This window comes from Canis lupus, chromosome 4 (genome assembly GCF_048164855.1).
Source record: "Canis lupus baileyi chromosome 4, mCanLup2.hap1, whole genome shotgun sequence".
Taxonomy (NCBI): Eukaryota; Metazoa; Chordata; class Mammalia; order Carnivora; family Canidae; genus Canis; species Canis lupus.
This window is the reverse complement of record NC_132841.1, coordinates 737421-753575: the sequence shown is the minus strand read 5'-3', so window position 1 is coordinate 753575 and position 16155 is coordinate 737421. Positions and strand designations below refer to the sequence as shown.

Here is a 16155-nt window from a genome sequence, read left to right as displayed (position 1 = left end):
TTGGAGGGTACTCGAGAAGTTAAAAATAGAGGATCCCTGGGTGGGGCAGCGGTTTGGCACCTGCCTTTGGCCCAGGGCATGATCCTGGAGACCCGGGAACTAATACCATGTCGGGATCCCGGTGCATGGAGCCTGCTTCTCCCTCTGCCTGTGTCTCTGCCTCTCTCTCTGTGACTATCATAAAAAATTTTTAAAAAAAGAAGTTAAAAATAGAGCTACCCTATGATTCCAAAATTGCAAAGCGAGGTCTTTACCCCGAGGATACAAAAGTAGTTTAGTAGATTCAAAGAGGAACACACAGCCCAGTGTTGGTAGCAGCATTATCAACAACAGCGAAACTGTGTATAGAGCCTGGATGTCCATCGACAGAAGAATGGGCAGAGACGATGTGGTAAATATACACCCTGCAACATCACTGGGTCATCAGAAGGGATGAAATGAAGCCATTTACAATGATGTGGGAGAATTGGAAGGGACTTATGCTAAATGAACTCAGTCAGAGAAAGACAGACCAAATACCATACAATTGCATTCACATGTGAATTTTAAGAAACCAAAGAAACTGGCAAAGGGGCTAAGAAGGGGATGAGAGATGTAAACCAAGAACACACTCTTAATACAGAGAATAAACTAATAAATACCAGAGGAAGGTGGAGGGGATGGGGAATCAGGGTATGGGGATAGTGGAGGTCAACTCTGACCAGTACCAGGCGTTGTATTCAAGGGTTGAATCACTATGTGGTAAACCAGAAACTATATCATACTGTGTTTACAAACAGGAATTCAAGTAAAACTTTAAAATAATAATTGGTAGTATAGAGGAAACATGTGCTCACAAGAGATAAAATCAGAAAGGCAACTGAAAATCCAAACAAAGAGTCTTTATAGCCACAAATCCCCTCCTTAGCTGAGCTCAGGAGAAGCCTGCCATGCCTATTCTCACCCCAGAAAAGCCTGGATTTTGATTCTCTGGGGAGGCCACTGATTTGGTGGAGTCAGGCTATCTTCGAAACCAAAACCTAAATAGAGTGCATAAAACTAAACTGCCAAAGATGCTAGGAGTCCCAGTGAGGCACATGCCAAGACACAAACTCTAACCATACACAGACATAACCCTAACCCTACACTTAAGCCTAATGTTAACCTAACCCTTAAACAAGAAATATCACTAATCAAAAACCAAACACAAACCCCAAGACCGAAACACATTCACTGAACCTTCCTGCCAACCCTCACCCTAACTCCTAAACCTATTCTAAACCATTAACCCTGACCCTTACCTTAAATCTAACCCTAACCTCTAACCATAACCTTAACTTAATGTACTCAAATCATATTCCTAACCTTAACCTGTACCCTAACCCTAACCCTCTAATACTAATCCTATCACATATCCCAAACTGTACCCTAACCCGGACCTTAAAACTAATCCCTAACCCACTACCTAACCCTCTCTTACCCTTTTCCAAAACCGTACCCTGACCCTGACCTGACCCTAACCCTAACCCCTAACCAATCTCTAACCCTAATCCTAGCCTTAACCCATATCCTAAACCTAACCATCGCCCTAACCCTAAACCTAGCCCTAACTTTAACTCTAACCCCTAACGCTAACGCGTAATCCTAATTACACCCTAACCCCTAAACCTAACTGCAAACCTAGCCGAACCCTAACTCTAACCATAACCCAAACCCCAACTCGTAACCTCCTGCCCTAATCCCTAAAGTCTAAACCCTAACCCTAACTCTAATTCCTGTCCCTAACCCAAACCCCCATCCTAACTCCTAACCACTGACCCTTATCCTTATCCCACACCCTAACCTCTAATCTGTAACCATAAGCATAATCACTAACCCCTAACATCTAACTTAAGCCTAACCACCAACCACCTCCCCTCCCCTGACCCTACCATTCATTCTACCCATTCACTTACCCTATGGTTCTGAGGAGTCCCTTCTGACATTGACGTGGCCCCTAACGGCGCCTCCAGAGTCCTCCAGGGGGTCCTGAGGAAGCCAGGCTCCTGTGAATGCGGACGTGGCCCCACGTGTTCCAGAGTCATAGTCAGCGGGCCCTGAGTATGCCGGGTCTCCTGTCAACGTGGAGTATGCCTCCTCTGGAAGGAGATGGAACATCCTTCTGGATGCCTCACATCCTCTGGAAGCCTCACCGCAGGTTCTCAGGAGGCCGGGGCCTCCTGTCAGCCTGGACATGGCCCCATGTCCCCTGAAAACTCACCGCGGTCCTGAGGAGGCTGTGGGTTCCTGTCAGCCTAGATGCAGCCCCATGTGTCCCGAAGCCAAAGTGCAGGTCCTGAGGAGGACGCAGGTCCTCTCAGTCTTGACGTGGCCCCACATTTTCCTCAGCCTCACCATAAGACCTGAGGAGGCTGGGGGCTCTTGTCAGAATGGACGTGGCCCCAAATCATCCCAATCATTCACAGCGGGTCCTGAGGAGGCCGGAGACTTCTGTCAGTGGGGATTCGGAATCCACATTTTTCTTAGGCCTCACCACAGGCTCTGACAAGGCTGGGGTCTTCTGTCCGCATGGACGCATCCCCATATTTCCCGAAGTCTACACTGGACGTCCTGAGGACATCAGCGTCCGGTTGTGTGAACATGGCCCCACATCCTCCCGAACCGTCACCGCAGGTTCTGAGGTGGCTGAGGCTCCTGTCACTGTGGATGCAGCCCCCAGCTTCCAGAAGACTCAATTTATGTCCTGAGGGGCCAGTTAGCTCCTGCCAGAGTGGACGCAGCGCCCCATCTTTCAGAAGCCTCCCCACATGTTCTGAGGCGGCCCAGGGGCTCCTGTCAGCGTGGATGGGGGCCCACATCTTACTGAAGCCTCCCCGCGGGTCCTGAGGCCCACATCTTACTAAGCCTCCCCTCCCAGGGGCTCCTTTCAGGGTGGGTGCGGGCCCACAATTTCCTGAAGCCTCCCCGCAGGTCCTGAAGTGGCCCAAGGGCTCCTGTCAGGGTGGATGTGGGCCCACATCTTCCTGAATCCTCACCGTGTGTCCTGAGGAGACCGGGGCTCCTGTCAGCGTGAACGCTGCCCAATATCCCCCTGAAGACTCCCCACAGGTTCTGAGGAAGCTGTGGCTCATCAGCGTGGACATGTCCCCACATCCTCCTCAGGCCTCCCCGGCTGGCTCCTGTTAGTGCAGGCAGACTAGGCCTACTGCACATGCATGCCCCTTGGGCAGTGCCTGGGCTCGGGCGCCCCCTGCGGGATCTTCAGGCACTACAGGAGGCTGTGCAGGAGGCACGTGCCTGTCCCAGGGCCCATCTCTGCCTTCTTCCAGGCTCCAGCTGTGGCCTGTTAGCTTCGGAAACGTCTGACTGAAAAGGAGCCTAACACACAGGTTCCCCAAAAATACTTAAGGAGAAGGAATTGGAGCCCAAAGGACGTGAAATGAAATGTGGACCAGACTTTTACCACGTCCTGTAAAACTCACTCAACCCTCTTCCACTGTGGGCAGGACCGCGGGCTGGTGCAGACACCATGGAAACAGTGTGGAGGCTCCTCTGGAAGTTACAAATAGAGCCGACCTGTGACCAGCATGTGAAAGCCTGGAGCTCACTCCGAAGATACACATGCAGTGAGACTTGGGAAAACTGCACCCCAATGTCCACAGCAGCCGCGTCCACAGTAGCCACAATGTGGGAGGACCCTCGGTGCCCTCTGGCAGATGATGGATAAAGAGGATGGGAGATAGATGGTGGTCATAGAGAGAGGAATGGTATTCAGCTATCAAAGAGCAGGAAATCTTGCCATTTGCAATGACGTGGATAGAACCAGAGGGATCATCTTAAGTGAAATAGGTCAGTGGGAAAAGAGAATGACCGTGTGGTGTCATTCATAGGTGGAATTAAAGAAGCAAAGCAGATGAACATCTGTGAAGGGAAGGAAAAATAAGATAAAAACAGATGCAGGAAATACAGACTCTAAATTATAGGAAACAAACTGAGTGTCACTGCAGGGGAGGGGACAGGGGAGAGGATAACAGGGGACTGGCATGAAGGAGGGCACGTGATGTCACGAGCACTACGGTTTTCTCCAACTGGTGAATCTCTGAATTCTTCCTCTGAAAGTATAATACACTATACGTTAATTAATTGGGTTTAAATTAAGTTAAGTTAAAAAATCAGTTGTATCAGAGCACGTTTCCTTCTGGACTCTGTTCTGCTCCTTCAGCTTATGCTGGGACCAACCCTCGTGGGTCTGGTTTGTTTAAGTAGGCGTCAGGCCTTGTCCATGGACCAGCCCAGGGATAGAACTCACAACCCCAAGATCAGGACCGATGGTGAGGTCAGGAGTCGGATGCTAAACCGACAGAGCCGGGCGGGGTCCCGAGGACAACACTGCTTTATCCTGTGTCTCTGTGACATCGTTTGAAATAGGAAGGTGCTGCGTCCCGCTCTGTCCTGCTTCTCCAATACTGATTTGCTCTCCGGGGTCATTTGTGGGGGCAGATGGATGTTATGGGGTTTTTTTTCCTATTTATAGGATCTGCCACCATGATTTGACAGGAATGACATTGAAATAGAAGGTGGCTTCAGGAACTGCGGACATTTTCACAAGATGAGGCTCCCAAACCACGAGCCCAAGATGGCCTCCCAGAGCCTGGTATGGCTCAGTGCACAAGTCTTGTGCTCCTTTGGTTCAGTCTCATTATTTATTCTCTGTGATGCTCCTGAGAAGGGAGTCACATCCGTCATTTCCTTCCTGAGTGCTCATTGTCAGGACACAGCAAGCCCCACAATAGAACAAAAACTGAGCACAGGCCAAATGCAGGAAGCCCCTATTAGAACAGATCTCAATGCCCTTGAAGGCCCCATATCAAAATGTAAACAGAACTTGAGGAATTGCTCCAGCCCTTCTAGAGTTCCCCGAGACCAGCCCTTAAAACTAAGCTAAAACCCACCTCTGGGTCCAAGTCCCTGCTCCACTGTGTCGGGTATACATGGACACAAGCTCGAGCTTGTAAATAAACCCTCGTGTGTTTGCATCAGTGTCAGCTTCTCGGTGGTTTCTCAGATTCGCAATCTTGGGCACAACAGTCTGAGATAAAAAACAAAATCAAAAGAAGCTTGGACGCAGGTAGAGTGAACGCAGGGTTCTGAGAGAAGTGGCAGAGACCCGGGGGCTTGGGAGCTCTTCTGTGAAGGCCCCAGCAGACTGGGGGGCAGGATGCTCAGCCCCAGAGCCAGAGGACCCAGAGACCCCACCCGCATCCCGCTCATCAGGGCCGGGTCTCAGGGAGCAGCACAGCGCCACCTGCTGGAGCCCAGAGGCGCTGACGACCACCCAGCCTCTGACCCCCACAAGTGCAATTCCCAGGCAGATGTGCACCTGACAATCAGCGCCAAGGCCCATGCCCAGACCCCACACAGACCATTCCCTGCCACCAAGTTGTCAAAACAGAGAGGCTGCAGAGCTTCAGCTCTGCCTCGAAAGTAGGGTCTAGATTCCTTTGTAGTTTGTGCTCTTCTTTCATTTATTTTCTTTGATTCTATTTTATTAATTGCCTTATTTTAACTTTTATGTATGTACCTTATATATTTCTTGTTTTTAGTTTCATGGTACTTTAATTGTGTTTCATATTTTGGGATTTAGAATCTTTTAATGAGCAGGCCAAAATAATCTGTTTTTTTTTTTTGGGGGGGGAGGGCAGTTGTTATTGTTTTTCTTGGTTTTTCTTTTTCTTCCTTCTTTCTTTTCTAGAAAAAAATAATGAGATGGAGAAGTTCAACTCCATAAAATAACATGAGGTAGTACTCACAGCCAGGAAGTTCATCAATACACATATATGATGTCTAACTACAGTTCAAAACAATGATTATAAAGATAGCAGCTGGGCTGGAAATAGAGCACAGAAGAAAACTAGAGAATCCCTTACTGTAGAAATAAAAGAACTAAAATCTAGTCAGGCCAACGTTAAAAATGCTATAACTGAGATGCAGTCCCAAGTGGAAGCCTTAAAAACAAGAAACTTTATGGAGCATAGAGGCAGACATAGGGAACTCAGCCACTTATTAAAACAATAACATTCATACCATAGGAGACTCAGAAGATGAAGAGAGAGAAAAGGTGGGCCTTGCTCAGCCATTAGAAACGACAAATACCCACCATTTGCTTCAACGTGGATGGAACTGGAAGGTATTATACTGAGTGACGTAAGTCAATCAGAGAAGGACAAACATTGTATGTTCTCATTCATTTGGGGAATATAGATAATAGTAAAGGGAATATAAGGGAAGGGAGAAGAAATGTGTGGGAAATATCAGAAAGGGAGACAGAACATAAACTCCTAACTCTGGGAAAAGAACTAGGGGTGATTGAAGGGGAAGTGGCCGGTGGGTGGGGGTGAATGGGTGATGGGCACTGAGGGGGGCACTTGACGGGATGAGCACTGGGTGTTATTCTGTATGCTGGCAAATAGAACACTAAGAAAAAGTAAATTTATTATTAAAAAAAAGAAAGAAACAAAGTGTGGCACCTGGGTTGCTCAGTCAGTTAAGCTTCTGCCTTAGGCTCGGATCATGATCCAGGTCCCAAGGCAGGCTCCCTGTTCAGCTGGGAACCTGCTTCTCCCTCTCCCTCTGTCCCGCTCACTCATGCTTTTTCTCTCCTCTCTCTCTCAAATAAATAAATAACATCTTTGAAAAAAAAAAACAATCAAACAAACCTAGAGGGAAGAGAAATCTCCCATATAGAATAATTTCAAACAATTTGTGCAGACATTCCACCGTGAAGTTCATGAGCATAGATTCCCACTCTTATGTGTGCAATACACATAGTAACTTCCTTCTACAAAATATATTATGAAAAACTTAAAATAATGATAATATAATAATAATAATAATAATAAAGAATCAGTTTACTACGGAGAAAGCTGACAAACCCTACTTCAACAAGATGACCAGAACGATGCCAAGACTGATAAATCATGTTGATAGTATCTATCCTTTATATGATATAATGAAAATGGCAGTATATCTCTGTATATAATCCACAAAAACAGTTCAATCATGAGATAAACAACAGACATGTCCCAACTGAGGGAAATTTTACAAAATACTCTACTTCTCAAAGTGTTCCAGTTCAACAAATCAAGGAAAGGCTGAAAGACTGTCACAATCCAGAGGAGCCTAAGAAAACAGGAGGACAAATGGAATGTCATATGAGGGGTGGTGACTTAGCAAAAACTAAGGAAATCTGAATAAAGTATGGTCTTTGGTTATTGCGAATATTTTAATATTGATTCATTAGCTAATATTGTACCGTACTGATATAAGATATCAATAATTGGAGAAATTGAGTGCAAGTGCATGAGAATTCTCTGTACTATCTTCTCAATTTCCCTATAAATCTTTGTTTTTTTTCCTAATAAATAAGATTTATTTTGAAAATTGACTAAAATGAATCAGGCTCCAAGTGTGAAGACATTTTAAGAATCGTTGAATTAACTTTTGCCTTATTCTTAAAGAATTCCTTCGATGGGAACAAAGAATTTTATATCAGAAGGAAAGAAAAACATTTATGAACACGTATAATGCCTCCTCAACCTGAAAAGGAGGAACGGATAATAAATAGCAAAAATCAGATAAAAATAATTCTAGTATAATAGACACCATATTGCTAGTGCATTTAAAATTATCAATGCATAACATTTATTTCCCTGACATTTGTCTTCAAAAGAGTTCACAGTGTTTCAGTGTCAGTTGAAACAGGGGAAGAATCTCAGGGAAGAATCCTTCACATAATAATAGGACCATTGGTAATAATGTCTCTCAGTTCTTTCCAAATCCATAAAGATGCATTTCCTGATGAGTGACTGAGCTGTGAAAAAAGAGAAGACATTCCCTCATCCCTCTGATTTACTTGTGTCAGAATATTTTAACCATAGTACTACGGATAGTAAATTATCCTTATTAACAGGAAATATGTCTCAGATTGGAATCTGAGCAATCAGAAGTGCAGAGAAAAAACACTTTGACTCGCTCTTCATCTTATAAAGAGAAAGGACAGCTTTTCTATGTACAAAGTCAGTTGTCAAGATAGCTTCAGGGAGTAAGAGTCTGCAGCATCGAATCCTGCTGCAAAGCTGGGATGCCCAGGAGCCAGGTCTTCCTGATTCCAAATCCCTGGGCCTGTCCCCCAACACTGGCTGTCAGGCTGAGGTCATTTGCAATTGCTCTCTTAGGAGCTCCGGGGAAGTGTGAAGGAGCTAGATAGGATGGGAATGGACACAAGGAGGCCGAGAAAATGAAGGTCTTTCCACTTTAAGTTCAGCGTTCGAACATGTCAAGCCATCCCAGGACCCTGTGAAGAAGAGCTGAAATTTACATTACTTCAGATACAGGAAAAAAACAAAAGTTTATAGCTTATTGCCCTAGAAAGCCCAACAATAGAATAAGAACTGAGCCCACGCCAAGGGCTGGAAGTGCCTATTAGAATGAGAACAGAGCTCAATGCCAATGAAGGCCCCATATCAAAATGTAAACAGAATTTGAGGAATTGTTCCAGCCCTTCTGGAGGTCCGTGAGACAAGCCCTTAAAACTAAGCTAAAACTCAACTCGGGGTCCAGGTCCCTGCTCTGCTGTGTTGGGTTCGGGTGTACTTGAACGCAAGCTCGAGTTTGGAAATCAACCCTCATGTGTTTGCATTGGTGTCAACTCCGTAGTGGTTTCTCAGATTCGCAATCTTGGGCACAACACCCCATGTCCCCACCCACCTGGGCTGAACCCCTCTGCCGTCCCACCCAGGCTGACCCTCAGCCACCTCGCCACCTACAACAGCTGGGCACAGGCCCTCACACAGTTCCACGGGCATGGTGGGCACTCCCACCATCCCCAGCCTCCCAGAGGAAGGAAGGAGGATTCTGCAGGACACACTCCCATGGTTGCCCTAGGGCTCCCTGCCCTGCACATCAGATCGTGACAGGTCAGGGTCTGTATCCCTGATGCCTGCTCCTCCTCCCCGGTTTTCCCACAGGAAATGAAGAAGGAGGCCCTGGTCTCCTCCTAGGACATCACGCAGGTAGACCTGGACATCAACAGGACATTCAACAGTCACATCATGTTTTGGTACTACTACAGGGTAGGCAGGTTGCATGGCTGTGACTGGAGGAGGACACACGTCGATCCGATGAGGGTCGGACGGGTCAGGGTGACACCTCCACTCGGTGCTTTATATATTTCTAAATTCTATGCATTTCATTTGAGACAATTTGCAATTTGTAAACATACATAGTATTATGACCCGAGATATTGCCCCCAGTCCAGCCAAGGCCCTGCACTGACCACACGGGGCCCCAGGGGCAGGTGTCACAGCAAACCCCAGACTGGGGTCGCCTTAATTGGTAGACATCTCCCAATGCATCTTAGAGAAAGGGTTTGCCGTGTGTCTGCCAGCCCCCTACCCCATCCCCCCATTTCCCAAAAACACATCATCCCCCTACATCATCATCCCCCATGGCATCACCCCTACACCATCCCCCTCACACACACAAAGCCCCACACAATCCCCACCCACACTATACCTCAACACTATCCCCCCTAAACCAGCACCCAACTCCACCACCATCATACCCATGCCCCCACACCATCCACCCTCACACCATCAGCCCTGAGCAAGGACCCGGTGCAGCTGCCCCCTGTGGGACATGCTCAGCCTCCCCGGGGTTCTCTGGATACCCTGCTCCCATCAGAAGCCCGGGTGCCCCATAGAGTACCCAGGGGTTGCAGGGAGGAGGGAAGACAGGGAGCCCCCGACACGGTGTGTGCAGGTGAGTGGTACAGAGGACCCACTGTGCCCTGCCTCCGCCCACTGTCCCTCCTGGAGTGCGGCACACCCTGCACAGGACACCAGCCCCTAACCTAGAGGGACCTGGGCTGACTGGGCACCAGGCTCTGGGGAGCTGGGTTGATTTGAGCCCCAACCAGGCCCAACACAAAGACTAATGGGATCCAGCCCCCCATGGCCCTGGCCAGCCCTGGATTCTGGCCCCAGGCTGAGCGAGCCTTCTCACAGTTGAATGTGGCCTCCTGGGAACTGGGCGTGCCCCAAAGATCCAGGTCGCTGACCTAGGGCAGACCAGGGGATCCCGGGACACCCCAGGGTGGGGAGAGCAGGGTTAGGCTGGTGGGCCCCACCCACACCCACACCAGGAGGCAGGCTCCTACAGGTATTGGGGCCCCAGGGGTCCCGAGGCCGGGGTCCAGCTGTCCTGCAGGGACCCAGCACAGGAGCCCATGAGCTGCAGTTCCAGGTCAGCTCTGCTGTCCTCAGAACCGTCACTCAGGCTGAAACCTCAGGACACACGCCCCCAACCAGAGTCCACACATGCTCCCAGGTGGGGGACTCCAGCACTCGCCCCCCCACCCCATGTGATTCTTGCCCTCCCCTAAAGACAAAAAGGTCTACTTCCCCAGGGGAAGGCACGCACCCTCTGCTCTGAGCCCATTTGCTGTACAAATTCAATAAAATGTTGTGGTGCGAAAATGCACAGCCATCCTGTTTCTGTGTCTCCCAGAACTCTATGTAGAGGGCATGGAGAGACCCCCAGAGAGGATTAGGGGGCACCACCGAGGCCCCAACCAGCCTATGCAGGGGCGCCGCTAGGCACACACAGCTGACGTCCCCACGTGCCATCCAGTGGTGGCCGGACGCCAGGGTCAGACCTCACAGACTTTACTGGGACTCAGCCTGTGCCCTGTCGGCCAAAATGGGCGGGACAGAGTGACAGCCAGGGAGCCTCAGGTCACCAGGGTCTGTGCAAAGTGACCTGAGAGGTCACCTCCCTCTGTCCAGGGGGCCGGGCCTGGCCGGGTTCCAGGGCACTTCCTCCCCTCCCTGCATCCCCGTGCCTGGGTGCCTTGGGCACAGAGGGCCTGCGGGGCGGTCAGCGTGGCCATGGAAGTGATATCAGGACAGCAGGCCCTTGTGTTGTGCCCAAGATTTCGAATCTGAGAAACCACCAAGGAGCTGACACCAATGAAACTCCCGAGGGTCTCTTTACAAGCTGGAGCTTGGGTCCAAGTGCACCAGACACATTGGAGTAGGGACTTGGACCCCGAGACTAAGGGACGAGGCAGCTTTATAGGGGCCAGTGGACCATGGGATACGCAGAAAGTTGCACAGTCATGTCGGTCCACATGTAGTTGGCCGATTGAATTACACCTTACTCTATAGTATCCACTTGAGCTGGTCTATTACTTTGGTCAGAATTGGTGCACGATTTTGGCGGGCACAAAGCAGGGTTACATTGTTATGAGCCGATTTCCAATTAGGGTGTGCCCAGCGGCCTGACTAGGGTGGGGCAGCGCCTTAAGCCATAAGTAGGTCATTTGGGGGTCATAGGGGAGGTGGCTTGTGTAGCACAAAATGGAATGAGTCCTGCTCTGTTTGTCCAGGGGTAGGGGATTTTTGTTAAATTTCCTGGGTCCCACACTTACAGCTCATGGACCTGGGCCACCCTCACCAGGTGGACTCAGCGTGCACACCTTGTGGTGCTGGATCTCTCACACCAACGTGTGGAGGGCACCCTCCTTGCTCGAGTGAGTAGGGGATGGGTGAGCATGGGGCTCGGCCTGAAGGCCAGTCAGGACAGGGGACCGACAACCCCAGCCCCATCCCCACCCTGACTCCTACATACAGGCAGCCCCATGGCTCCCCGCCATGGGCAGCCGGCTCCTCAGGAGCTCCCCCCAAGGGTGGCCCGAATGTCTGGCTCCCTGCTGGAGAGTCATTGGGGAGAAGAGAAGCAGCCAGCGCTTGGCAGGACCCACTGCCGGACATGGGAATGTGGCCGAGCCAGATCTTCCTGCTCAGCTGACCCTCCAGCTGAAAGTCACTGCATGAGCAAGCCCCGGGGTGGACAGGAGAGCCCAGCTAGCCACCCAGCGCCAGCACTAGAAATGAGGTTTTGCCAACCATTTCGGGGTTTTGGGTTACCCAGGCATAGGATCCAATAGCTGCACGTGATAGCTGCATGTGATAGAGACACACACACCCCAAAACCAACAAAAGTCGTAATCCCCCCAATGTTGTCAAACAGCAGCCAGATGGTTACATACAAGATGCTGTGATCCCCAATAGGATACATGGAAGACGCTATAAACCATGACTGCAGACGTGCTGGAGGCACGGAGATGTGCCTGCTGGGTTCCAACAAGGAGCACAGATGGGAAGGAAGCATCCTACGGACAGGGGGCACCTCCTAGGAAAGGACACCAGGTCCCTGTGAAGGCTACAGAGGGTGAAATCTCTCCTCTTCTCTTTCTGCTTCTGGTTTTCCTCCTACATGCCATTTTCCTCAATCATATTAGAAAGAATTTATGTTTTTAAATTTATTTTTATTGGAGTCCAATTTGTATGAATTCTTTCTTCAGCAAGGGTGTCATTCAGGAGAGAAGGAGAGAGAAAGATTTTCCTAGACAGGCAACATATAAAAGAGTTCATGACCAATTAACCAGTCCAGAAAGGAATTTTAAGAGGGACTCTGCTAGTGGGGGAAAAAAGAGACCAAAAGAAACAAAGACTAGAAAGAACTAGAGAATGTCACCAGAAACACCAACTCTTCCGGAAACACAAAGGCACAAAGTTCATATCTTTGAATAATCACTCTGAATGCTGATAGACTAAATGCTCCAATCAAAAGATAGAGGGTATCATAGTGGCTTAAAAAACAGGATCCAGGATGCCTGGGTGGCTCAGGGGTTGAGCCTCTGCCTTTGACTCAGGTTGTGATCCTGGAGTCTGGGATCGAGTCCCATATTCTGTTCCTGGTGGGGAGTCTGCTTCTCTCTCTGCCTAATTTTCTGCCTCTCTCTCTCTCTCTATCTCTCTCATAAATAAAATCATTATTAAAAAAACAAGATCCATCTGTATGCTGCCTACAAGATACTCACATTTATAGACACCAGGAGATTGAAAGTCAGGGGATGGAAAATTATCTATCACGCTAATGGATATCAAAAGAAAGCTGGAGGACCCATACTTATATCAGACAAAGGAGATTTGAAACCTAACCCTGGCGGACACCTGTTGGCTCAGTGGTTGAGCATCTGCCTTTGGCTCAGGGTTATCCTGGGATCCCAGGATCAAGTCCCTCATCGGCCTCCCTTTGCGGAGTCTGCCTTTCCCTCTGCCTATGTTTTGCCTCTGCTTCAATGTGTATCTCTCATTAATAAATAAATAAAATATATAAATTTCAAAAAAGAAAGAACAAATAGTATAAGAAGAGAAGGGCATTATTTCATAATTAAAAAGACTTTCTATCAAGATCAAACAACTAAATATTTTTGCTGCCAACATGGGAGTACCTAAATATAGAAACCAATTAACAGCAAATGTACAGGAACTCACTGATAATAATACAGTGACAGGGGATTTAACATCCACTTATGGCAATGGACCAATCGTCTATACAGAAAATCAACAGGGGAACAATAGCCTTGACACACTGGACCACAGGGACTCAACAGATATAGTATGAATATTTCATCCTAAAGCAGAATACACATTCCTTTCATTTTTTATTATTTATGATAGTCACAGAGAGAGAGTGAGAGAGGGGCAGAGACATTGGCAGAGAGAGAAGCAGGCTCCATTCACGAGGAGGCCGACGTGGGATTTGATCCCGGGTCTCCAGGATCGCGACATGGGCCAAAGGCAGGCGCTAAACTGCTGCACTACCCAGGGATCCCTACACATTCCTTTCAACTGCACATGGGACATTCTACAGAACAGATCATATCATGGCCCACAAATCAGCCCTCAACAGGTACAACAGGTACAAGAACGTTGATATCACGCCCTGTACATTTTTGGACCACGATGTTATGAAACTTGAATTCGACAGTAAGAAAAAAAAATTGGACAGACCAAAAATACGTGGAGATTATGAACATCCTACTAGAGAATGAATGGAGCAACCAAGAAATTAAATAGGAAATTTAAAACAAATGTAAATGAAAACATGTTTCTCAAAACATCTGGGATGTAGCAAAGGCAGTCCTAAGAGGGAAGTACATAGCAATACAGGCCTACCTCAAGAAACAAGAAGTCTCCAATACACAACCTAACCCTATACCTAAAGGAGCTGGAAAAAGAATAGCAAACATAGCCTGAAGCCTACAGAAGAAGGGAAAAAATAAAGATGAGAGCAGAAATAAACAATGCAGAAACAACAAAACAGTAGAATGGAATAACGAAACTAAGAGCTGGTTCTTCAAAATAATTAATAAAATAGACAAAGCCCTAGCCAGCCTTATCAACGAGAAAAGAGAAAAACCTATATAAATAAAGTCACAAATGAGAGAAGAGAGATCGCAATCAACACCAAAAAAATAAGACAACTTTAAGGGAATACCATGAAAGATTATACGCTAACAAACTGGGAGACCAGTAAGAATTGGAAAGATCCCTAGAAATGTGCAAACAATAAAAACTGAAATAGGAAGAAATAGAAATGTGAACAGACCGATAACTAGCAAAGGAATTGAATCAGCAAGGCACCTGGGTGCCACAGTGGTTGAGCATCTGCTTTGGCTCAGGTCACGATCCCAGGATCCTGGGGCATCAAGTCCCACATCAGGCTCCCCACATGGAGCCTCATTTTCCCTCTGCCTATACCTCTGCCTCTCTGCGTCTTGCATGAATTGAATACATAAATAAAATCTTTAGAAAAGGAAAAGATATAAAGATGAGAAAGGACCCAAATAAAATCACAAATGAGAAAAGAGAAATAACCACCAACACTAGAAATACAAACGTTTATAAGAGAACATTATGAAAAATTATATGCCAACAACCCCGAACCTGGAAGAGATAGATCAATTCCTAGAAATATATAACATAGCAAAAATGAAAAAGGAAGAAATAAGGAACTTGAACACACAGATAACCAGCAGAGAAATTGAATCAGCAATCAAGAATCTCCCAACAGGAGACGCTTAGATGAATAGAATAGAATGGAAAGCCAAAACAAGATACAAACCTGTAACTCTATGGTCCATTAATCGACAACAAGGCAGGAAGGAATATCCAATGGCACAGAGACAGTCTCTTCAACAAACCCTAACCCTGACCCCAGGAAAAGAACAAATAGTGTTGGGAAAACCAGGCAGCCACATGCAGAAGAATGAAACTGGACCACTTTCTTACACCATATATATAAAAAATAAATTCAAAATGGATGAAAGACCTAAATGTGAGACCTGAAACCATACAAAGAAGAAAAGATAGGCAGCAACGTCTTTGACATTGGCCATTGGATCTTCTTTCCAGATATGCATCTGAGGCGAGCGAAACAAAAGCAAAAATCCTATTGGGAGTTCATCAAATTGAAAAGCTTCTGCAAAGTGAAGGAAACAAGCAATGCTAAAATGCAACATACAAAATGAGAGGAGATATTTGTAAACAACACATCCAATAAAGAGTTAGTATGCAAAATACGTAAAGCAAATATAAATCTCAGCATCCTAAACACAAATTATCCAACTGCAGATGGGCAGAAGACATGAATGGACTTTGTCTCTGTCAAGACATCCAGATGGCCACCAGACACACGGACAGACACTCAGCGTCACCCATCATCAGCGAAATGCAAACCAAAACCACAATGAGATGTCACCTCACAGCCGACAGAATGGCTAAAATTAACACAAGAAACAACAGGTGTTGGTGAGGCTATGGAGAAGGGGGAGCCCCCTTACACTCCTCGTGGTCATGTGAACAGGTGCAGCTACTGTGGAAAACAGTGTGGAGTGTCCTCAAGAAGTTAAAAGTAGAAGTACCCTATGATTCCAAAATTGCACAGCTAGGTATTTATCTTGAGGATATAAAAGTAGTCTCTTAGATTCAAAGAGGGACACGTAGCCTAGTGTTTGTAGCGGCGTTATCAACAATAGCCAAACTGTCATTACAGCCAAGATGTGCATCGACACATGAATGGGCAGAGACGATGTGGTAAATATACACACTGCGACATCACTTGGTCATCACAAGGGATGAAATGAAGCCATTTACAATGACGTGGGAGAATTGTAAAGGACTTATGCTCAATGAACTCAGTCAGTCAGAGAAAGACAGATACCAAATACCACACAATTGCATTCACATGTGAATTTTAAGAAACCAA

General features: G+C 47.2%; 1 long non-coding RNA gene across 4 annotated transcripts in view; it reads right to left on the bottom strand.

Moving 5' to 3' along the window:
* LOC140631700 (uncharacterized) overlaps positions 1-16155 on the bottom strand; it is a 154950-nt gene that overhangs the window by 65558 nt on the left and 73237 nt on the right. For 2 of the 4 annotated variants that reach the window (XR_012029189.1, XR_012029192.1), the window contains exon 1: positions 1935-4607. The exons of 1 other annotated variant lie outside the window; for it this stretch is intronic. This is a non-coding gene — a long non-coding RNA (uncharacterized lncRNA). Of the gene's footprint in view, positions 1-1934; positions 4608-16155 lie in introns of those variants that run through there. One more of the 4 variants, XR_012029190.1, reaches the window with a different exon arrangement.